General features: G+C 42.2%; 1 protein-coding gene across 1 annotated transcript in view; it reads left to right on the top strand.

The window, feature by feature from the left end:
• The first annotated feature begins 13,053 nt into the window (after nt 1-13,053).
• The window catches only part of MPP4 (MAGUK p55 scaffold protein 4), a 149,578-nt gene continuing 138,022 nt past the window's right edge, over nt 13,054-24,609 (top strand). Inside the window, exon 1 of the mRNA XM_069733562.1 lies at nt 13,054-13,114. The gene's annotated coding sequence lies outside the window, so the exon portion shown is untranslated. The remainder of the gene's footprint in view (nt 13,115-24,609) is intronic.

Raw genomic sequence — 24,609 nt, 5'->3', positions numbered from 1 at the left:
TACAGGTATATACTATATACAGAAGGAGATGACACACAGGTATATACTATATACAGGAGCAGATGACCTACAGGTATATGCTATATATAGAAGATGACATGCAGGTATATACTATATACAGGAGGAGATGACCTACAGGTATATGCTATATATAGAAGATGACATGCAGGTATATACTATATACAGGAGGAGATGACACATATATACTATATACAGGGAAGATGACACACAGGTATATACTATATACAGGAGGAGATGACATACAGGTATATACTATATATAGAAGGAGATGACATTCAGGTATATACTATATATAGGGGAGATGACACACAGCAGGTATATACCATATACAGGGGAGATGACATACAGGTATATACTATATACAGGAGATGACATACAGATGTATACTATATATAAGGGAGATGACAAACGTATATACTGAGGTGATGAGGTAAAAATGAGAGGTGTGAGGTGAAAATGAAAAGGTGTGAGTGCAAAATGAGGAGTGAGGAAAAATAGTGGAGTGATCAGAAAATGACAGATGTGATGTTGAAATGACAAGTGTTAGGGGGGAATGAGAGGAGTGAGGGAGAAAATGAGAGGTGTGAGGGAGAAAATGAGAGATGTGATTGGGAAAATGAGAGGCGTGATGGGAAAATAAGAGACGTGAGGTGCTATAACTAACCACAGATATTTACTATGCCCAGGCAACGCCGGGCTCTTCAGCTAGTCTAATATATAAAGCTGAATGTGTGTGTGTATGTATGTATGTCCGGGATTGGCATCTGCACCGTCGCAGCTACAGCCACAAAATTTTGCACAGTCACACGTCTGGACCCTGAGAGCGTCATAGGCTATGTTGTGAGGTGAAATTTTAACCCCGCGTGTTCCAATTCACCAAACAATTTTGCCCCTATCTACATAATGGGGAAAAAGTGAAAGGAAAAGTGTTGGAGGGGTCGCAGCTACAGCCACAAAATTTTGCACAGTCACACGTCTGGACCCTGAGAGCGTCATAGGCTTTGTTGTGAGGTGAAATTTTAACCCCGCACTTTCTAATTCACCAAACAATTTTGCCCCTATCTACATAATGGGGGAAAAGTGTTGGAGGCAAATTGACAGCTGCCAGATGTGAACAAGGGGGACTTAAAGAGTGGGAGCGATGGCGCCAAAGAGTATATACCATACAGTTGCTAAGGTGGGGCCCCGACATGGGATACTCACCACCCACGGGGATATGAACACACACAAAATGTGCCACACACTACCATGTGCTTGAACACATATACCACCCTCAGCACACATTTCACCATTCACCACACATACACCAACCACGCCACATAAAAGTCGAAACACAAAAGTCGCCGCTCAAAACTCGCCACGCGCAAAACTCGCCACATCCAAAACTAGGCTCACGCAAAACTCGCCATACGTGCAAAACTCACCTCATGGAAAACTCGCCACAGGTGGAAAAATTGCACATGCGGAAAAATTGCCACATGCACTAAAGTTGCAACACATGCAAAAGTTGCCTCACACAAAACTTGCACATACTCAAAACGCACCACACATTAAACTCGCCACGCGCAAATCTTGCTGCACACAACTTGCTACACTAACCTGTCACATGCAACTCGACACACAAAAAGTTGCTACACGCATGTCGCCACACAAAACTCATCTCACAAAAGTCGCTACATGCATGTCACCACATGCAGCTCAACACACACAACTTGACACATGAAACTCGCCCTAAAACACACACAAGTCTGGTATTATCCTTCAAAAATAAAAATCTGATTAATAAGCAGACAAACTACAAGAGCAACAAATGTACCATATAGGAAATACGGCAGCTGTCAGTCACATGACCTGTCTATTATGTGTATGTGTGAGTTAATATACACTGCCAGGGGGGAGGGCTTCCTGTTGGCTGGGGATTTATCAGGCTGCCAATTTAGCTTACAAATACTGAGGTAAAAATACTGACAAAATAACGTGTGAACGCGGTCTAATACAGGAGGAGATGACACAGATATATACTATATACAGGAGGAGATGACACACAGGTATATACTATATGCAGGAGAGATGACACAAAGGTATATACTATATACAGGAGGAGATGACACAGGTATATACTATATACAGGAGAAGATGACACACATGTATTTACTATATACAGGAGCAGATGACACACATGTATATACTATATACAGGAGGAGATGACAAACACATATACTATATACAGGAGAGATGAGACACAGGTGTATACTATATACAGGAGGACATGACACACAGGTATATACAATATACAGGAGGAGATGACAACCTGGTATATAATATATACAGGGGAGATGACACACAGGTATATACTATATATAGTGGAGATGTCACACAGGTATACACTATTTACAGAAGGAGATGACACAGGTATATACTATATACAGGAGCAGATGATACACAGGTACATACTATATACAGGAGGAGATGACACATGTATATACTATATACAGGAGGAGATGACACATAGGTATATAGAGGAGGAGATGACATACAGCAGATATATACTATATACAGGGGAGATGACATACAGGTATATACTATATACAGGAGATGACATACAGGTATACACTATATAGGAGGAGATGACATACAGGTATATAGTATATACAGAAGAGATGACATACAGGTATTTACTGTATACAGGAGGAGATGACACATGGGTATATACAATATACAGGAGGAGATGACATACAGCAGGTATATACTATTTACAGGGGAGATGACATACAGGTATATACAAGAGAAGACATACAGGTGTATACTTTATATAAGGGAGATGACAAACATGTATATACTGAGGTGAAAATGAGGGGTGTGAGGTGAAAATGAAAAGGTGTGAGTGCAAAATGAGAGGAGTGAGGGAAAAAAATGGAGTGATCGGAAAATGACAGATGTGAGGTCGAAATGACAAGTGTTAGGGGGAATGACAGGAGTGAGGGGAAAATAAGAGGAGTGAGGGGGAAAATGAGTTGTAAGGGAGAAAATGAGAGGTGTTAGGGAGAAAATGAGAGGCATGATGGGAAAATAAGAGACGTGAGGTGCTATGACTAACCACAGATATTTACTATGCCCAGGCAACGCCGGGCTCTTCAGCTAGTAAAACAAAAATGATCAATGTAAATCAAAATGAATATCCCATGGAGGTCTGGATTTGGAATGACACTCAAAATCAAAGTGGAAAATCAACTCTCTACAATGCCTGGGCATGCTCCTGATGAGGTGGCGGATGGTCTCATGAGGGATATCCTCCCAGACCTGAACTAAAGCATCCGCCAACTCCTGGAAGTCTGTGGTGCAACGTGATGTTGGTGGATGGTGCGAGACATGATGTCCCAGATGTGTTCTATTGAATTCATGTCTTGGGAACGGGCAGGCCAGTCCATAGCTTCAATGCCTTCATCTTGCAGGAACTGCTGACACACGCCAGCCACATGAGGTCTGGCATTGTCCTGCATTAGGAGGAACCCAGGGCCAATCGCACCAGCATGTGGTCTCACAAGGGGTCTGAGGATCTCATCTCGGTACCTAATGGCAGTCAGGCTACCTCTGGCTAGCACATGGAGGGCTGTGCGGCCCTCCAAAGAAATGCCACCCCGCACCATTACTGAGTCACTGCCAAACCGGTCATGATGAAGGATGTTGCAGGCAGCAGATCGCTCTACACAACGTCTCCAAACTCTGTCACGTGTTCAGTGTGAACCTGCTTTCATCTGAAGAGCACAGGGCGCCAGTGGTGAATTTGCCAATCCTGGTCTGTGGCAAATGCCAATCGTCCTGCACAGTGTTGGGCTGTGAGCACAACCCCATCTGTGGACGTCGGGCACTCAGACCATCCACATGGAGTTGGTTTCTAACCGTTTGTGCAGACACATGCACATTTGTGGCCTGCTGGAGGTCATTTTGCAGGGCTCTGGCAGTGCTCCTCCTGTTCCTCCTTGCACAAAGGCTGAGGTAGGGGTCCTGCTGCTGGATTGTTGCCCTTCTGTGGCCCACTCCACGTCTCCTGGTGCACTGGCCTGCCTCCTGGTAGCACCTCCAGCCTCTGGACACTATGCTGACAGACACAGCAAACCTTGCTACAGCTCGCATTGATGTGCCATCCTGGATGAGCTGCACTACCTGAGCCACTTGTGTTGGTTGTAGAATCCGACTCATGCTACCACGAGTGTGAAAGCACAACCAACATTCAAAACTGACCAAAACATCAGCCAGAAAGCATTGGTACTGAGATGTGGTCTGTGGTCCCCACCTGCAGAACCACTCCTTTATTGTGTGTCTTGATAATTGCCAAAAATTTCCATCTGTTGTCTATTCCATTTGCACAACAGCATGTGAAATTGATTGTCAAACAGTGATGCTTCCTAAGTGGACAGTTTGATTTCACAGAAGTTTGATTTACTTGGAGTTGTATTCTGTTATTTGTGCTCCCTTTATTTTTTTGAGCAGTGTATATACCATCATATGCGATTATCAGCGGCCATGGACATACTACAGTTCACTTTTATGCTGATAAATAGACCAACCAGCATGGTAAATAGACTTAGGTATATAGACCAGGCACAGCCGTCAGGATAGATCCAGCATCCCCTCCTCAGCCTGATGTATGTTTCACCATCTGTTTCTTGCAGTGGCGTCCTAGGCTCTGTAAGGATATCTGCACACGATGCGGATTTTCTGCGGATCCGCAGCGGATTTTACCGCGCAGAAACGCTGCAGATCCGCACTGTGATGTACAGTACAATGTTAGTTAATGGGGAAAAAAAATGTGCAGACGGTGCGGAAAAATCAGTGCGGAATTGCTGCGGATTTCAAAGAAGTGCATGTCACTACTTTTGTGTGGATTAGCAGCGTTTCTACACCCCTCCATGTTAAAAATTCGCAGTGGCAAAATCCGCAGCAATTCCGCACAAAAAACGCACAAAATCCGCATAAAAACTGGACGGTTTTGCCCAGTGTTTTACAATTAAGCACATAGTTATACATCTTATTACTTCTACCCAAGTGCATTAGCTTACATTTATCCCCATTAAAGCTCATTTGCCATTTATCTATTTATGCATGCCCCCTGAGGAAGGTACAACTACCGAAACGCGCGTCGGGGTGTCCCGTGTCCCCTGCACCGGTCTGGACCCTTCACAGAAGGTATTAAGCACAGTGATTTTTAGCGCTCACATGTATTTTACTTCACCATTTTATACCATCGAGGTTATTATATAGCCCTTTGTGGCAGCACTGCCGACACCTTAGTTGTAATGGTTGATTGACATGTGACGCGATGTGTGCTTTGTTATGCCAGTTGTATGGTTCTGGGGTGTTGCCGGGGTCACCATACCTTGGGTGACTGCTCTTTTTGTTGCCTGAGGCAGATATCTTGGTGTCATCTGCTGGCCCTACTTTTCGCCATTTGTCTGGCCTTATGTATGTATTTTTAAATTTTTTGTAATAAAGATATACTGTTTTATTGGATTCAGTGACTGCATGTTCTTTGCTTGCTCTTTATGTGGTTTTTGGCAGTTATCCATATTGTCCATGCTTGGATGGTGTATGCTGACTATATATATACCATCACTTTATTTTCCAGCACATCTCTGCACCACCAATTATGCTTATTGGAATTGTCTTGTAAACATGTGCACATAGCCTTAGAATACCCTCCAGGATTTTACCCACAGTAGAGGTTAAGCTTACTGGCCTATAATTTCCAAGTTCAGTTTTTGTCCCCTTTTTGAATATTGGCACCACATTTGCTATACGCCAGTCCTGTGGTGCAGACCCTGTTGTTATGGAGTCTTTAAAGATTAAAAATAATGGTCTATCAATGACTGTACTTAATTCCTGCAGTACTCGGGGGTGTATTCCTTCCGGGCCCAGAGATTTGTCAATTTTAGTGATTTTTAAATGCCGCTGTACTTCCTGCTGGGTTAAGCAGGAGACATTTAATGGGGAATTTTTGTTATCACTGATCATATTGTCTGCCATGGAATTTTCTTGTGTAAATACTGATGAAAAAAGTAATTTAGCATATTGGCTTTTTCCCCATCCTCAACCACCGTTTCACCCAGACTATTTTTAAGGGGGCCAACACTATCTTTTATTAGTTTCTTACTATTCATGTAGTTAAAGAATATTTTAGGATTATTTTACTCTCTCTGGCAATGAGTCTCTCTGTCTCAATCTTTGCTGCCTTGATTTGCTTTTTACAGAATTTATTTCATTTTCTGTATTTATTTAATGCCTCCTCACTACCTACTTCCTTTAATTCTCTAAATGCTTTCTTTTTGTCATTTATTGCGCCCCTTACAGCTCTATTTAGCCATATTGGTTTCCTCCTATTTCTAGTATGTTTATTCCCATACAGTATATACTGTTCACAGGACCTATCCAGGATGCTAATAAACGTCTCCCATTTTCTTTGTTAGTTTTGTCTCTGGATATCGTCCCAGTTAATTGCACCAAGATCATCTCTCATCCGTTGGAAATTTGCCCTCCTGAAGATTAGTGTCCTTGTAACCCCTCTACTACACATCTTATTAAAGGATACATGAAATGAAAACTTATTATTTTGTGATCACTATTCTCCAAGTGACCCCCAACCCTTATATTTGCTTTGCAGTCTGGCCTGTTGGTTAATATTAGGTCTAGCAGTGCCCCCCTTCTTGTTGGGTCCTGAACCAGTTGTGAAAGGTAATTGTCTCTCATAGTTGTCAAAAAACAATTACCTTTGCTGGAGCTGCAGGTTTCTGTTCCCCAATTTATTTCAGGGTAGTTGAAGCCCCCCATAATAATGACCTCTCCTTGAGTCGCAGCTACATCTATTTGCTTTATGAGGATATTCTCCGTTGCTTCCATTATTTTTGGAGACTGATAACAAACCCCTATCAGCAATTAATTATTTTTTTCCCCTCCCCTTATCTCCACCCACAGGGGCTTTACATTTTCTTTAGTTTCACCTATATTATCATTCAGGATGGGTTTTAAGGATGATTTTACATATAGACACCCCCCCCTCGCCCGCCTATCCATTCGGTAATTTCTGAACAGACTATAACCCTGCAAGTTAACAGCCCAGTCATGGCTCTCATCCAGCCACGTTTCAGATATCCCCACCATGTCATAATTATGCTCCAACAACATTAGTTCTAATTCGTCCATTTTGTTGGCGAGGCTTCTGGCATTAGTATACATGCACTTTATGTATCTCTGTACCTCTATTCTTTCTTAAATTATTAATTGTTCTAACCCCACCCCCCATGCCACCGCCACCCCCAACTTCCTTATTTGTGCCCAGGTCTCTATCTGCACTATCTTCCCCTCCTATAAAATGAATACCCTCTCCCCATTCCCTAGTTTAAACACTCTTGTAGCCATTCTCTCCCTAGCACAGCTGTACCCCCCCCATTAAGGTGCAGCCCGTCCCTAGCGTAGAACCTGTAGCCAACTGAGAAGTCGGCCCAGTTCTGCAGGAACCCAAACCCCTCCTTCCTACACCAATTCTTGAGCCACTTATTAACCTCCCTAATCTCCCATTGCCTCTCTGGCGTGGCATGTGGTACAGGCAGTATTTCGGAAAATACCACGTTGGAGGTCCTTGCTTTCAGCTTGAAGACTAATTCCCTGAAATCGTTTTTAAGGACCTTCCGCATTCTCAAACCAGTCCACCAAAATGTGATCTCCAATATGGCACCTTCTTGATTTCTGAGCTTTGCACTGTGCCTCAAAAGTAGTTTTTGATCACTGTATGTGAAATCAGCGTACGCAGAAAAAATTGCTCAACAAATTTTGTGGTCCATTTTTTTCCTGCTATCCATGTGAAAATTTAAAAAAATGGAGCTAAAATAACATTTTTTGTGGGAAAAATTTGATATTTTTTGTTTTTATTTTCACAGCTCTACTGGTGGGGGGTTAAAGTTGCTCACCACACATCTTGATACATTCCTTGAGGGGTCTAGCTTCCAAAATAGTGTTACACTGTTTAGGCATATCAGGGCCTCTTGACACCAACAGACCATTCCATCAATGTCGGCGTTTCAAAACGTCACTCCTTTTCAGAGCCCTGTCATGAGCCCAAACAGTAGTTTACCCCACATATGGGGTATCTGCATACGGAGGAGAAATTGCACAACAAATGTTGGGGTTGATTTTCTTCTGCTATCCTTGTGAAAATAAAAAATTGGGGCTAAAAAAAATTTTTTTTGTGGGGAAAATGTGATTTATTTTTGTTTTATTGTCACGGCTCAATGCAATAACTTCTGTGAAGTTCTTTGGGGTTCAAGGTGCTTACGACACATCTAGATAAGTTTCCTGAGGAGCCTAGTTTCCAAAATGGTGTAACTTGTAGGGGGTTTCCACTGTTTAGAGAGCCCCTCATGAGCCTAAATGCAACATGGTGTCCACTAATTATTCCAGGAAATGTTACATGCAAAAAGTCATATACCACTCCTTCTCCTTCCAAGCCCTACCATGTGCCCAAACAATGGTTTCCCCTCACATATGGGGGATCGGCGTGCTCAGTAGAAATTGCACAACAAATTTTCTGGTCCATTTTTTACGGTTACCCTTGCAAAAAACAATGGATCTAAAATAATAACTTTGTGACAGAAAACATTTTTTTTCTTACACATTCCAAAAATTTGTGTGAAGCACCTGAACACCTGAAGGGTTAATTAACTTCTTGAATGTGGTTTTGAGCACCTTGAGGGGTGCAGTTTTTAGTATGGTGTCACTCTTGGCTATTTTCTGTCATATAGGCCCCTCATAGTCTAATCAAATGTGACCTAGTCCCTGAAAAAAAAAAAAAAAGTTTAGTAAATTTTGTTGTAAAAATGAGAAATCGCTGGTCAACATTTAATCCTTCTAACTTCCTCAGAAAAATTGTTTAAAAAATTGTGCTGATGTAAAGTAGACATGTGGGAAATGTTATTTATTAACTATTTTGTGTGACAGTTCTCTGATTTAAGAGCATAAATATTAACCCCTTCATGATCGGGGGTATTTTCCGTTTTCGTTTTTTGCTACCCTTCTTCCCAGAGCCATAACTTTTTTTTATGGCCATGTGAGGGCTTATTTTTTGTGGGATGAGTTGTACTTTTGAATAACACCATTGGTTTTAACAGTGAAATTGCAAAAAAAAAGTGCAGTCCCACAGTTTTTTGTTTTGCTTTTTTTTTACTAGGGTTTGCTAAATGCTAAAACTCATCTGCCATTATGATTCTCCAGGTCATCATGAGTTCATAGACACCAAACATGTCTAGGTTCTTTTTGATCTAAGTGATAAAGAAAAATTCCAAAGTTTGTTTAAAAAAAAAAAATTGCGCCATTTTCCGATACCCGTAGTGTCTCCATTTTTCGTGATCTTCGATTGGCTCAGGGCTTATTTTTTGTGCACCGAGCTGACGTTTATAATGATACCATTTTAGTGCAGATACAATCTTTTGAACGCCTGTTATTGCATTTTAATGCAATGTCGAGGCGACAAAAAAAACGTAATTCTGACGTTTTGAATTTTGTTCTCGCTACACCGTTTAGCTATCCGGTTAATCCTTTTTTTAATGCTAGATCGTGAGTTTCTGAACGTGTCGATACGAAATGGGTATGTTTTGATTTTTTTTTTATTGTTTTATTTTGAATGGGGCGAAAGGGGGGCACTCTTAGCAATCTGCCAGTGACAACCACGGGGGTCACCGATGGGCGAATTTCTGCACGATCGCTGGAAGTGCATGTTAAATGCCGCTGTCAGTGGCATTTAACAGGTTGTTAAATGCCAATGTTCCGCCAACATGTCAGCTGTTCAAAACAGCTGACATATCCCAGGAAAGATGAGGGCTCACCGCCGGAGCCCACATCAAAGGAAGGGAGTCCTGCCATTGGCGTATTAGTACGCCCAATGTCGGAAAGGGGTTAAAATTTTAAAATTGCTACATTTTCTACATTTTTGCCAAATTTCAGTTTTTTTGTGCAAATAATTACAAGTCATATTGAACAAAGTTTACCACTATCATGAAGTACAACATGTCACCAAAAAAAAAGTTTCAGTTGTGGATCCATTGAAGTGTTCCAGAGTTATTACCTCATAGTGACAGTGGTTAGAATTGTAAAATTTGGTCTGGTCATGAAGGTGCCTTGGTGGGTAAAGGGGTTAAGATTTAACAGTTTAGAGCAAAATACATGGTCCGTAAAGAGCTTACCACACAGCAAAGGGATCTCATTGTTGAAAGTTATCAAAGGGGTACAAACATTTTTTCCAATGCATTAGATATAACATGTAACACTGTGAAGGGGGTCCTCAAGAAGTGGATTAAATTTGCCACAACAGTTACAATACCTAGAACTAGACATCCCTCAAAACTTGATGAGAAGGCAAGAACTAAATTGGTTCACGGGGCTGCAATGGGTCCTACAAAAACATTAAAGGAGCTGCAGGATTTTGTGGCAGTGCCCTTTGTCTGGTGTGTGCGCTGAATGTGACAACAATCTCCTGTATTCTTCATATGTCTGGTCTGTGGGGGAAGACCGACCCTTTTCTCATTAAAAAAAAATGCCAGTCTATGTAACTAAAACCTACATCAAGTTTACCAAAAGCATGTGAAAAAACGTATTCTGGTTCAGTGATGCCAAGTTGGAACTTTTGGGCCATAATCCCAAAAGGTATGTTTGGCACAAAAGAACACCATACCCACAGTGAAGCATGGTGCAGGCAGTATTATACTTTAGGACTGTTTTTGGAAACTGCAACTGGGGCTTTAGTTTGAGGTGGGAATTATGAACAGTTCAAAAATCAATCGATTTTGCATTACAACTTTCAAGCCTCTGATAAAAATGCTGAAGATGAAGAGGAATTTCACCTTGCATGACAACGACCATAAGTATATCTCCATATCAACAGAAGAATGGCTTCACCAGAAGAAAAGTTTTGGAATGGCCCAGCCAGAGTTCAGACCTAAATCTATTTGGAAATTTGTGTGGGTTGATCTAAAGAGGGTGCTGTACACAGGTTGAGAAGCCCAATCTGACAGATTTGGAGTGCAACTGTAAGGAAGTGTGGGCAGTGATTGCCAATTCTAAGGGTATGTGCACACGTTGCGGATTCTCTGCTGTGCAGAAACGCTGCAGATCCGCAATTGATTTACAGTACAATGTAAATCAATGAGAAAAAAAAATAGCTCTGCACACGTTGCGGAAAATCCGGTGCGGAAACACTGCGGATTAAAAGAAGTAGCATGTCACTACTTTTTTGCGGATCTGCAGCGTTTTTGTACCCATTCCATTATAGAAATCAGCAAGGGTAAAAAAAACGCACAAAAAGCGCTCCGGATCTGCACAAAAAACACGACAAATCCGCAGCTGCGTTTTCTGCCAGGAGAGGTAGAATCCGCACCAGAAATTCCTAAGCCTAATCCGCAACGTGTGCACATAGCCTAAAGCATATCTATTCAAACAGATTATTTTAATTCTTTATTTTTCTTTTTCAACCCCAAATGATTTCAGTTTATTTTTCAATTTCAATTGAATTATACAGATCATAGGGGACAAAGGTGGAAACATTTCTGAACAGATTATTCTTGGTATGATTTTTTTTTTTTACATTACAAAAAACCTGGCATTATGACATGGGTGTGTAGACTTGTATCCATTTTTTGATGCAGGGACCTAGTTGTTTGCAAGCTTTAGTAACATATTAAAGTATGCGATGGAGCAAGTAATGAAATATTGCAAACTAAAAGTACAGAAGTTTAAAGCACTGTATATACAAATTGCAGTTGCACGATTTTACAAAATGTCAAACTCCTTTCCCCAAAAAAAAGGGGAAAAAAAGTTGTTATTCTGAAGCAATTTGTTTGGAAAAATTGTAGGTTTTCTTCAGAAAATTATTTATTATGAAATCAGTTCTCTCCTAGAAGGGTTGTGTCTCGCAAGTAGGGTACAGTCATTGTAGTAGAGTAGTCCTGCAAAGAACAAAGCTGAAGAAACATCCTGATATCCAGTGCACCTTGTACTACAGTTTGTGTTTCTATACATTCTATACTTTATTCATGTGCTCACTGATTTATGGCTCTTTCCATAATTGCACATTGATGTTCGCTCTGGACCTTTTTTGGCATCTGCCCTCTAGCTACATTCATTGTGTAAACTGGACTATAGGCCCCTTCACATTAAGCGACGCTGCAGCGATACCGACAACGATCCGGATCGCTGCAGCGTCGCTGTTTGGTCGCTGGAGAGCTGTCACACAGACCGCTCTCCAGCGACCAACGATGCCGGTAACCAGGGTAAACATCGGGTAACTAAGCTCAGGGCCGCGCTTAGTAACCCGATGTTTACCCTGGTTACCATCCTAAAAGTAAAAAAAACAAACACTACATACTTACCTACCGCTGTCTGTCCCCGGCGCTCTGCTCTGCACTCCTCCTGTACTGTCTGTGTGAGCACAGTGGCCGGAAAGCAGAGCGGTGACGTCACCGCTCTGCTTTCCGGCTGACCGACGCTCACAGCCAGTGCAGGAGGAGAGCAGAGCACAGCGCCGGGGACAGACAGCGGTAGGTAAGTATGTACTGTTTGTTTTTTTACTTTTAGGATGGTAACCAGGGTAAACATCGGGTTACTAAGCGCGGCCCTGCGCTTAGTTACCCGATGTTTACCCTGGTTACCAGTGAAGACATCGCTGGATCGGTGTCACACACGCCGATCCAGCGATGTCCGCGGGAGATCCAGCGACGAAATAAAGTTCTGGACTTTGTTCAGCGACCAACGATCTCCCAGCAGGGGCCTGATCGTTGGTCGCTGTCACACATAACGATTTCATTAACGATATCGTTGCTACGTCACAAAATGCAACGATATCGTTTACGATATCGTTATGTGTGAAGGTACCTTATGAGTTAAAAAAAAATAGCACTGGGGCTTTAAACAAAGCTGATTAAGTCTTCCCTGAGTAGTTCTTGGTTGAGGAGGATGTGATGGGATTAGTCAGGTTGTGGCTGATGACACTTTTCCAACAGGTCTGTATGAAGCTGGAATGAAATGGTGTCTCATCATCTTGCTGTTTATCCAGGTAAGATTCTAAATCCGAACATTTAATTACAGTCGAGGACGAGCCAGGAATGGGCAGTGTAGAGACCCCATAGTCGTGTGCATGCTCTGCTGGGAAGATCGACGTTTTATATTAATATCAATTAGATAAATGATGGAAATGAGCCCTTCGCTAACAGACTCAGTCCGTATTAATATAATAAAGGATTAAAACAAGATTGGGGGAAAAATGTAAAAAAATACAAGTCATAAATCTCACCAAAACAATGTGTACTGCTAACATACAGTACATACATAATACATTTTTCCCAGAATAGAATACTTTGGCAGACCGGGTCAAATAGAGATTACTGTACGAGGTTTAGCCAAGGTTTTTTTGTAGTTTGCTTTATGGGGGGCAAGAAATGTAGGGTAAAATTATATCTTCCCATTTCTGCTCTCAGGAGATTAGCAAGATTAGGGGAGAGAGCGAGCAGAGTTAAAGAATCAGACTAAACACTTGAGTTTGTTTGTAGTCTGTATCCATGGTGACACATTAGCTTGGTAGAAGCTGTAGATGCGGAATAATAGAATTTTCTGAAGAAAACTGTTCTTACTTTTAAGTGCATAAGAACAACGGAATTGAGGCAGTGCACATTATTATTTTTTTTTTTTTTATATAGCACCATTGATTCCATGGTGCTGTACATGAGAAGGGGTTGTATACAAATTACAGATATCACTAAGCAAACTAACAATTACAGACTGATACAGAGGGGTGAGGACCCTGCCCTTGCGGGCTTACATTCTACAGGATGGTGGGGAAGGAGACAGCAGGTTGAGGGTTGCAGGAGCTCCGGTGTTGGTGAGGCGGCGCTAGCTTCGGTAGTGGTGAAAAGGCAGCAGGGTCAGTGCAGGCTGTAGGCTTTCCTGAAGAGGTGGGTTTTCAGGTTCTGTTGGACATGTTGGGGCAAAGAATTCCAGAGGTTGGGGGATATTCGGGAGAAGTCTTGGAGGCGGTTGGGTGAGGAGTGAATAAGTGTGGAGGAAAGGAGGAGGTCTTGGGAGGATCATAGATTATGTGAGGGAAGATATCTGGAGATTAGTTCAGAGATATATAGAGGAGACAAGTTGTGGATGGCTTTGTAGGTTATAATTAGTAATTTGAACTGGATACGCTGAGGGAATGGGAGCCAATGAAGAGATTTGCAGAGGGGGGAAGCGGAGGAGTAGCGAGGAGATAGATAAATTAGTTGGACAGCAGAGTTAAGGATGGACTGGAGAGGTGCAAGGGTGTTAGCAGGGAGGCCACAGAAAAGCATGTTGCAGTAGTCAAGGCGGGTGATGATGAGGGCATGCACAAGCATTTTAGTAGATTGATGGTTGAGGAAGGGACGGATTTTGGAGATATTTTTCAGCTGGAGGCGACATGAGGTGGAAAGAGCTTGGATGTGCGGTTTGAAGGACAGGGCAAAGTCAAGGGTTACTCAGAGGTAGCGGACTTCCGATATGGGGGAAAGAGTGATGTCGTTAATTGCAATAGATAGGTCAGGTAATGAAGATCTATGAGATGGAGGAAAGATAATGAGTTCAGATTTGTCCACATTGAGTTTGAGGAAGCGAGAGGAGAAGGAGGATATGGCTGATAGACACTCTGGGATTCTGGACAGCACAGAGGTGATGTCTGGGCTAGAAAGGTAGATCTGAGTGTCACCAGCATAAAAGTGGTACTGGAATCCATGCGACTTGAGTTGCCCAGGCCAAGTGCATAGATTGAGAAGAGTAGGGGTCCTAGAACAGAGCCTTGGGGGACTCCCAACAGAGAAAGGGTGGGATGAGGAGGTAGTGTGGGAGTGGAAGACACTGAATGTGTGGTTGGAAAGGTATGAGGAGATCCAGCAGGGCCAGACTGGCCTTCTGGCAAATGCCAGAAGGACCTGTCTGGTCATGGGCTGCCTCGTCTGCTACGTTGTTAACAGAATCCATGTTCTCAAGACACCATCACTTACCCCAGCAAGCCACAGGTATCATTAGAAATATTGGTCTTGTAGTAAATCTTGCTTTCCTCTATCCAGCGTAATATTAGTAATATATCCCATCTGGTGCTTGGGGACGGGGACAGCATGGGCCAGTGTGATTTCAAATGCCAGGGCTGAATATCAGCCCCAGTCTGTACCTGAGATCCAGGATATGGCGAGGTCTTTGATGCCAAAGGAGGAGAGGATCTGTAGTAGGAGGCAGTGGTCAACTGTGTCGAAAGCAGAGGACAGGTATAGAAAGAGGAGTATAGAGTATTGTCCGTTAGCTTTGGCTGTAAGTAGGTCGTTAGTCATTTTGGTCAGGGCTGTCTCAGTTGAGTGATGGGGCAGAAACCAGATTGTAGATTGTCAAAGAGCAAGTTAGATGAGAGGTGGGAGGAAAATTCAACGTGGACGTGCTGCTCCAGGAGTTTGGAAGCGAATGGGAGCAGCGATATTAGGCGATAGCTGGACATAGCAGTTGGATTGAGGGTTGGCTTTTTAAGTATAGACATGATTGTGGGATATTTGAAAGCAGAAGGGAAGGTGCCAGAAGTTAGTGAGAGGTTGAAGAGGTGGGTTAGGGATGGGATGAGTGTGGTGGTGAGGTTGGGGAGGAGGTGGGATGGGATGGGGTCGAGCGCACAGGTGGTGAGGTGCAATTTGGAGAGGAGACAATTAAGCCCCCCCTTTAGTGATGTTGGATAGGGAGGTTATGGGGTTTGGGCATTGGTCTGGTATACAAAGGGGTTGTGGTGTTTGAACAATGAAGACTTGCCTTGTCTGGTCGATCTTATTTTTAAAGTGTGTGGCAAAGTCCTCAGTAGAGATGAGGGAGGTTGAAGGGGGCGGAGGAGGGAGTTAAAGGTTTGAATAACTGTTTGTGGTTGTAGGATAGGGAAGATACGAGGGTTGTGAAGTAGACCTGTTTAGCAGAGGCGAGAGCAGAACCTCAGTCACTAAAACTCTATGCTCAACACGGGATCACTTTTTAGGAAAAACAATGCCTGTTAGTTTAAATGGAGGGATTATTTTGGGCCAGCAATACAATACAGATGCTGGAGTCTGAATGTAGATATTTGTATTGTATTCATTAAAGGCCGCTGATCTTTCGTTGCTCACTTGCCTTCTAGAACAATCCCTTCATTGAAGATGCTGACTTCTTATTTCTACCCTGTTCCCCCAAAAAGAGTCCAACATAAAATGAATCATTTCATGTAAATGCATTTAGTACAGAAACAGTGAAAATAAACATTGAGCAGTAATTTCAACGGAAATACGGCACTGTCTATGGTTATATTATAGGTGTACACTGACAACATTAAAGGGGTCATCCCTTACTTTGAAACTACCATCACTTTCTTTGAGTAGTGTAAGGCTGTGTGCACACGTTGCTGATTTTTCGCATTCTTTTCGTGATAAAAACGCTATAAAACCACAAAAAAAGCATACAATATGCATCCCATCATCTAGAATTAATTCTGCAATTTTTGTGCACATGATGCGTTTTTTTCCACACAAAAAATGCATCGCGGTAAAAAACGCAGCATGTTCATTAATTTTGCATGGGTTTTTTTGCGGATATCCCACTATAAAATGCATTGGGAAATATCCGGAAAAAAAATGCACCAAAAATGCAGTAAAAATGCGCAAAAAACCGCATGCAGATTTCTTGCAGAAAATTTCAGGTTTTTCTCAGGAATTTTCTGCAAGAAATCCTGAACGTGTGCACATAGCCTAAAAGTAAGAAAAAACTAAAATAAAAACTTTGCAATCAGCCCCCTTTCCTGCTCCTCTGCACAGTTGGCAGCATCCCCCTCTGGCTGCTGCAGTTCACAGCCTCGTGAATGCCCCCACCTGCGCATGAGACATCAGCAATAGCACAGGTATAATAGGTGAGGTTAGCTTTTAGTTATATTTTTACACCACCCTGGGTCCACTAACAATCTCACTCAAAGCAATGAGAAATTACTGTAAAGGGAATCTGTCAGTTTTATTGCCACCTAATCTAAGAGTAGTATAAAGTAGAAACTCTGATTCCAGTGATGTCACTTACTGGGCTGCTTGCTGTAGTTTTGATAAAATCATAGTTTTATTAGCAGGAGATTAACATAGTAACATAGTTATTAAGGTTGAAGGAAGACTTTACGTCCATCTAGTTCAACCCATAGCCTAACCTAACATGCCCTAACATGTTGATCCAGAGGAAGGCAAAAAAAAAAACCATGTGGCAAAGAGTAAGCTCCACATTGGGGAAAAAAAATTCCTTCCCGACTCCACATACGGCAATCAGACTAGTTCCCTGGATCAACGCCCTATCAAGGAATCTAGTGTATATACCCTGTAACATTATACTTATCAAGAAAGGCATTCAGTCCCCTCTTAAATTTAAGTAATGAATCACTCATTATAACATCATACGGCAGAGAGTTCCATAGTCTCACTGCTCTTACAGTAAAGAACCCGCGTCTGTTATGCTTAATGGGACTCTGTCACCTGAATTTGGAGGGAACAATTTTCAGCCATAGGGGCGGGGTTTTCGGGTGTTTGATTCACCCTTTCCTTACCCGCTGGCTACATGCTGGCTGCAATATTGGATTGAAGTTCATTATCTGTTCTCCGTAGTACATGCCTGCACAAGGCAATCTTTTAATGCATCCCATTATTTTATTTGCCTTTATAGCAGCTGCCTGACACTGGCCACTTAATGAGAGTTTGTCATCCACCCATACACCCAGGTCTTTTTCATTGACGGTTTTGCCCAGAGATTTAGAATTAAGCGCATAGTTATACATCTTATTACTTCTACCCAAGTGCATGACCTTACATTTATTCCCATTAAAGCTCATTTGCCATTTATCAGCCCAAGCTTCTAGTTTACGTAAATCCTCCTGTAATATTAAATTGTCCTCCTTTGTATTGATTACCCTGCAGAGTTTAGTGTCATCTGCAAATATTGAAATTCTGCTCTGAATGCCCCCTGCAAGGTCATTAATAAATATGTTAAAAAGAAGAGGGCCCAATACTGACCCCTGTGGTACCCCACTGATAACCGCTACCCAGTCCGAGTGTGCTTCATTAATAACCACCCCTTGTTTCCTATCCTTGAGCCAGCTCTTAACCCACTTACACATATTTTCCCCTATCCCCATTATTCTCATTTTATGTATCAACCTTTTGTGTGCACCATATCAAAAGCTTTTGAAAAGTCCATATACACTACGTCCACTGGGTTCCCTTGGTCCAGTCCGGAACTTACCTCTTCATAGAAGCTGATCAGATTAGTCTGACATGAACGGTCCCTAGTAAACCCGTGCTGATACTGTTTCATGAGGTTATTCCTCTTCAGATACTCCAGTATAGCATCCCTCAGAATACCCTCCAGTATTTTACCCACAGTAGAGGTTAAGCTTACTGGCCTATAATTTCCGAGTTCAGTTTTTGTCCTCTATTTTTTTTAATATTGGCACCACATTTTCTATACGCCAGTCCTGTGGTACAGACCCTGTTATTATGGAGTCTTTAAAGATGAAAAATAATGGTCTATCAAAGACAGTACTTAATTCCTGCAGTACTCGAGGGTGTATCCCATCCGGGCCCGGAGATTTGTCAATTTTAGTGATTTTTAGACGCCAACGTACTTCCTGCTGGGTTAAGCAGGTGACATTTAATGGGGAATTTTTGTTATCACTGATCATATTGTCTAGTCAGTGAAAAGAGGGAGACACAAAAGCGCAAATAGGGTCTTATCAAACGTTACACAAAGTTGCCCACCAAGAGAACTACTCACCTGGTGAGATTGAAGGAAGGGCATATATTAATGGCGGCTGCTGCAGATCCACAGGTCAGTGCAGGACCTGATTGAAGCACACACTTAGATAGGAGAAAAAAAGGATCATCCCCGCGCTGCCGCAAGAAGAATTTCAAAAATTGTAGAGGTTTTGAGCGTGGTTTATTCTACGCGTTTCAGGGTTCAGGTGACCCCTTCATCAGGACAAACCACAAATATTGTACAATATTTGTGGTATGTCCTGATGAAGGGGTCACCTGAACCCTGAAACGCGTAGAATAAACCACGCTCAAAACCTCTACAATTTTTGAAATTCTTCTTGCGGCAGCGCGGGGATGATCCTTTTTTCTCCTATCTAAGTGTGTGATCATATTGTCTGCCATAGAATTTTCTTGTGTAAATACTGATGAAAAAAAGTCATTTAGCATATTGGCTTTTTCCTCATCCTCATCCACCATTTCACCCATTCTATTTTTAAGGGGGCCAACACTATCATTTTTTAGTTTCTTACTATTTACGTAGTTAAAGAATATTTTGGGATTATTTTTACTCTCTCTGGCAATGATTCTCTCTGTCTCAATTTTTGCTGCCTTGATTTGGTTTTTATAGAATATATTTAATTTTCTGTATTTATTTAAAGCCTCATCACTACCTACTTCCTTTAATTCTCTAAACGCTTTCTTTTTGTCACTTATTGCGCCCCTTACAGCTCTATTTAGCCTTATTGGTTTCCTCCTATTTCTAGTATGTTTATTCCCATACGGTATATACTGTGCACAGGTCCTATCCAGGATGCTAATAAACGTCTCCCATTTTCTTTGTGTATTTTTATGTCTCAGGTTATCGTCCCAGTTAATTGCACCAAGATCCTCTCTCATCCGTTGGAAATTTGCCCTCCTGAAGTTTAGTGTCCTTGTAAACCCTCTATTACACATCTTATTAAAGGATACATGAAAACTTATTATTTTGTGATCACTATTCCCCAAGTGACCCCCAACCCTTATATTTGCTATGCGGTCTGGCTTGTTGGTTAATATTAGGTCTACCAGTGCCCCCTTGTTGAGTCCTGAACCAGTTGTGAAAGGCAATTGTCTCTCACTATATGATATTAAATCTGCTTCCAGGTTGTCATCCATAATTATGAGCGTTACATAACCCCACCCCCACCACTGATTGGCAGCTTTCTGTGTACACTGTACATAGGCACAACCTGCCAATCAGTAGTGTGGGCAGGGGTATATAGAGCTCAGCATTCAGAGAACTGCTAGATATGCCGCAAATAAAACAGAAATTTTATAAAAACTACTACAAGCTGCTCAGTAAGTGATACCTCACTGGAATCAGGGTCTTTACCCCTACATCATGCTTCTCTCAGATGAAATCGTAAAAACCTGATGATATTTTACTTCCAAAACAACTGAAATGAATAATATTGATTGTGTCATTACAATGCCACTTGTGAGGGGGTGGAATATATTCAGCACCATATAATTAGACAGTTCTTCATGATGTTTTGGAAGCAGGATCAATGTGCAAGTGTGAGGATCTGGGAGACTTTGACAAGGACCAAGTAGTGATGGCTACACAACTACAAGTTTGAGCATCTATAATAATGCTTGCATCGTGGGCTGTTCCTCACAAGCGCTGCTTGGCACTAACCAAAACTGGTTTTGGTAAAGACAAACGGTGAACTGGCTACACGGTAATGGGTCCCCAAAGGTTACTGATGACAGTAAGACCGGGGTCACACTAGTCTGTAATACGGACGAGAGCTATGCGATAAAAAAATCGCATAGCACTCGGACCAATGTTAATCTTTTGGGCAGCTCACATCATCCGTTTTTTTTCTCGTCCGTAATACGCATGCGAGTGAAATCGCATCATGCTGTGATTGTCCGCGTTTCTCAGCTGACAAACGCCAATGCAAGTCTATGGATGTGAGAAAAAGTCACACAGCACACGGACCATCCGTGTGACTTGCGAGAAATTCTCAGGCATTGGGCAGGTGACAGGAAAGGCTCAGCCATTATTTGCTCATTTTGCAAGTGTGTAAGAAAATCTCAACACATGGATGAGAAAAAAAAGCATCCTGGCGTAGCACACGGATGATTCATAACTGGACAGGTTGATTTCACAGGAGTGTGACTGACCTGACGGAGAACATTTGTGCGATTCTCAGTAGACAAAATCGGACAGATTTTTTTATACATTGTGTGCGACTCCAGCCTAAATGTAATGCAGATTTTGATGTAAAACCGAATCAACAAAAGGCAGCACAGCTTACTGCTTAGCCACAGAAGGAGGCCAGTCACTATGTGGACTCTTGTCTGCTGCCAAAACTGCCTGCATTAGACACATGAGCATCAGAACTAGAACACAGAGCAATGGAAGAATCACATCTTTCTCTTACACTGTGTGGACAGTTGGGGGCCTATGTGCCGTTTACCAGGAGAAGAGATGGTACCAGGATGCACTATGAGAAGACAACTGGTGGAGGCATTGTATTGTGCTGGGCAATGTTCTGCTGGGAAACCCAAGGCCCTGAGATTCATGTGGATGTTAGTGACGTATACCACCTACCTATACATTGTAGTAGACCAGGTAGCCAGGGACACCTCTTCATGGTAATGGTAGTTACTAATGATAGGACTCTTCCAGTAGGTCAGTTTAGTTAGTTCAGTAAAGCTCTGTTCACATGTCCAGTAGTAATTTCCATTTCATACTTGTTTTGGGATCATAAAAGTCAGAAACAAAACATTCCAGTACAGGGTACATTCATTTGCATGGGAATAGAAGTTACAAAATATCTTTTTTTTTTAGCTGGATTAAAAAAAAAGTAGTGAGCAGAACTGTTTTTGTCTGGTCAAAAAAATCAGGTATCAATTGAATCCCTCTGTTATATATTTAATCCTATGGGAAACTGATAATGAAAGGTGATCATTTGTTATGTCATCAATTAAAGAATGTGTTTATTTTCATCACTGCACACACCCAGAACATTAGGGGTATTCAGAAACTCCTCTATGGAAAATAGGAAACCAAAGTGTCCATTTTTTAACAGGATCCATATTTTTAATGATCAATCCATTCAGAAACAGAATGTTACCGACCGTTTTGCATTCGCTCTCACTCCATTTGTAACAGATCCGTTATAGATGGATGACAACTGCACGTGTGAACAGAAATATGCTTTCTACTTTTGTAACGGATCCAGTTTAAGAAAAAAAATGGAAAAATAGAAAAGAAAATCGATTGAAAAACAAAAATATCTAAGGCCGGGGTCATACTTGCGACTGCAATGCGAGAAACTCACGCAAGTCTCTCGCCTCAATACCAGGTACTGCCGGCGGCAATCAGGACCGGAGTGTGCGGCTGCATAGAAATACATGGCAGTCAGAGTACCTCTGTCTAGCACATAGAGGGCTGTGCAGCCCTCCAAAGAAATGCCTCCCCACATACAGTCATGGCCAAAAGTATTGACACCCCTGCAATTCTGTCAGATAATACTCAGTTTCTTCCTGAAAATGATTGCAAACACAAATTATTTGGTATTATCTTCATTTAATTTGTCTTAAATGAAAAAAAACACAAAAGAGAATGAAGCAAAAAACAAAACATTGATCATTTCACACAAAACTCCAAAAAATGGGCCAGACAAAAGTATCGGCACCCTCAGCCTAATACTTGGTTGCACAACCTTTAGCCAAAATAACTGCGACCAACCGCTTCCAGTAACCATCAATGAGTTTCTTACAATGCTCTGCTGGAATTTTAGACCATTCTTCTTTGGCAAACTGCTCCAAGTCCCTGATATTTGAAGGGTGCCTTCTCCAAACTGCCATTTTTAGATCTCTCCACAGGTGTTTTATGGGATTCATGTCTGGACTCATTGCTGGCCACCTTACAAGTCTCCTTTCTCTCAAACCATTTTCTAGTGCTTTTTGAAGTGTGTTTTTGGGTCATTGTCCTGCTGGAAGACCCATGACCTCTGAGGGAGACCCAGCTTTCTCACACTGGGCACTACATTATGCTGCAAAATTTGTTGGTAGTCTTCAGACTTCATAATTCCATGCATACGGTCAAGCAGTCCAGTGCCAGAGGCAGCAAAGCAACCCAAAAAAATTTCAGGGAACCTCCGCCATGTTTGACTGTAGTGTTGTGAATTCTGTGGCAGAGCTCCCTCCTGTGGTCACAAGTGGTACTTCGGCTGATTCTGTCTATGAGCTTCTGTTGGTGGATGTGAGTGGTACTGCGGCTTCTGAGTTTCCTTCCTCAGGTGATGTGGTGAAGTCGTTAGGTGCTGCTCTATTTAACTCCACCTAGTGCTTTGCTCCTGGCCTCCAGTCAATGTTCTAGTATTGGTCTTGCTTCCTCCTGGATCGTTCCTGTGGCCTGTCTGCTCTGCATAAGCTAAGTTTTGCTTGTGTTATTTTTGTTTGCTATTTTTTCTGTCCAGCTTGCATTATTGTTTTTTCTTGCTTGCTGGAAGCTCTGGGACGCAGAGGGAGCACCTCCATACCGTTAGTCAGTGCGGAGGGTCTTTTTGCCCCCTCTGCGTGGTTGTTTGTAGGGTTTTGTGTTGACCGCAAAGCAATCTTTCCTATCCTCGGTCTGTTCAGTAAGTCGGGCCTCACTTTGCTAAATCTTTCATCTCTGCGTTTGTATTTTCATCTCAACTCACAGTCATTATATGTGGGGGGCTGCCTTTTCCTTTGGGGTATCTCTCTGAGGCAAGATAGGCTTATTTTTCTATCTTCAGGGCTAGCTAGTTTCTCAGGCTGTGCTCGAGGCGCATAGGTCTGGTCAGGAGCACTCCACGGCTACCTCTAGTGTGGTTGGATAGGATTAGGGATTGCGGTCAGCAGAGTTCCCACGTCTCAGAGCTCGTCCTATGTTTTTTGGTAATTGTCAGGTCACTTTGTGTGCTCTGAACTTCAATGTCCATTGTGGTTCTGAATTACCTGTTCATAACACTGTAGGGACTGTGTTCTTTTCTTTGAATACCTCTTTTTTTCTCCTGTAAACACTATGTTGATGCCTTTGCCCAAAAAGCTCTACTTTTGGCTCATCTGACCAAAACGTTTTAGGCTTTTTCAGGTAGGTTTTGGCAAACTCCAGCCTAGCTTTTTTATGTCTCGGGTTAAGAAGTGGGGTCTTCCTGGGTCTCCGACCATACAGTCCCTTTTCATTCAGACGCCGACGGATAGTATGGGTTGACACTGTTGTACCCTCGGACTGCAGGGCAGCTTGAACTTGTTTGGATGTTAGTCGAGGTTCTTTATCCAACATCTGCACAATCTTGCGTTGAAATCTCTTGTCAATTTTTCTTTTCTGTCCACATCTAGGGAGGTTAGCCACAGTGCCATGGGCTTTAAACTTCTTGATGAGACTGCGCACGGTAGACACAGGAACATTGAAGTCTTTGGAGATGGACTTGTAGCTTTGAGATTGCTTATGCTTCCTCACAATTTGGTTTCTCAAGTCCTCAGATAGTTCTTTGGTCTTCTTTCTTTTCTCCATGCTCAATGTGGTACACACAAGGACACAGGACAGAGGTTGAGTCAACTTTAATCCATGTCAACTGGCTGCAAGTGTGATTTAGTTATTGCCAACACCTGTTAGGTGCCACAGGTAAGTTACAGGTGCTGTTAATTACACAAATTAGAGAAGCATCACATGATTTTTCGAACAGTGCCAATACTTTTGTCCACCCCCATTTTTATGTTTGGT

The sequence above is a fragment of the Ranitomeya imitator genome, chromosome 7 (genome assembly GCF_032444005.1).
Source record: "Ranitomeya imitator isolate aRanImi1 chromosome 7, aRanImi1.pri, whole genome shotgun sequence".
In the NCBI taxonomy this organism is placed as follows: Eukaryota; Metazoa; Chordata; class Amphibia; order Anura; family Dendrobatidae; genus Ranitomeya; species Ranitomeya imitator.
Note: the sequence above shows the minus strand (reverse complement) of the source record. Positions and strands in the feature narration are given on the sequence as shown.